We start from the raw sequence: 762 nt of genomic DNA, 5'->3' as shown, positions 1-762 counted from the left end.
TTGGTTCTTTTGGCAGTCCATGGCACTTTTAGTATTCTCCTCCAACACCACAACTCAAAGGCATCAATTCTTCTACGATCTTCCTTAGTCACTGTTAGGTGCCCTCAAGTCAGTTTCATTTGATAGCAACCTTATGTAAACAGAACTAAACCCTACCAGGTCTTCAGCCCTCCCCACATTGCTCCTGTGTTTGAACCCATTATTGCAGCCTCTATGTCACCCTATCTCATGGTGGGGCTTCTTCCTCTTTTTTGCTGACCCTGTATTTTATCAAACATGATCTACTTCTCCAGGGATCGGAAGCATTCTGACTTGTTTGTTTTTCTGGCAGTCCGTGGTAATTTCAACATTCTTCACCATAATTCAAATGAATCTATTCTTCTGTGGCCTTCCTTATTCATTATCTAACTTTCACATACATTTGAGGTGATTGAAAATATCATGACTTGGGTCAGGTACACCATAGACCTCAAAGTGACATGTTTGTTCTTTAACACTTTTTTCATCATCTAGTGCTGCTATAACAGAAATATTACAATGGGGTGGTTTTGACAAACAGAAACTGATTCTTTCAGTTTCAGAGGCTAGAAGTCCAAATTCAGCGCAGCAGCTCCACAGCAATGCTTTCTCTCTTTGTGGGCTCTGGAGAGAGAGGTCCTTATCTCCTTTCAGCATCTGTGGGCCCAGCATTCCTTGGAGTGTTTCATGCATCTTGGTATCAACCTTCCCCTGGATCTAGAAACTTCCCAGTGCAGGGACCCC

This window comes from Chrysochloris asiatica, unplaced genomic scaffold, assembly GCF_000296735.1.
Source record: "Chrysochloris asiatica unplaced genomic scaffold, ChrAsi1.0 scaffold00040, whole genome shotgun sequence".
NCBI classification, from domain to species: Eukaryota; Metazoa; Chordata; class Mammalia; order Afrosoricida; family Chrysochloridae; genus Chrysochloris; species Chrysochloris asiatica.
Note: the sequence above shows the minus strand (reverse complement) of the source record.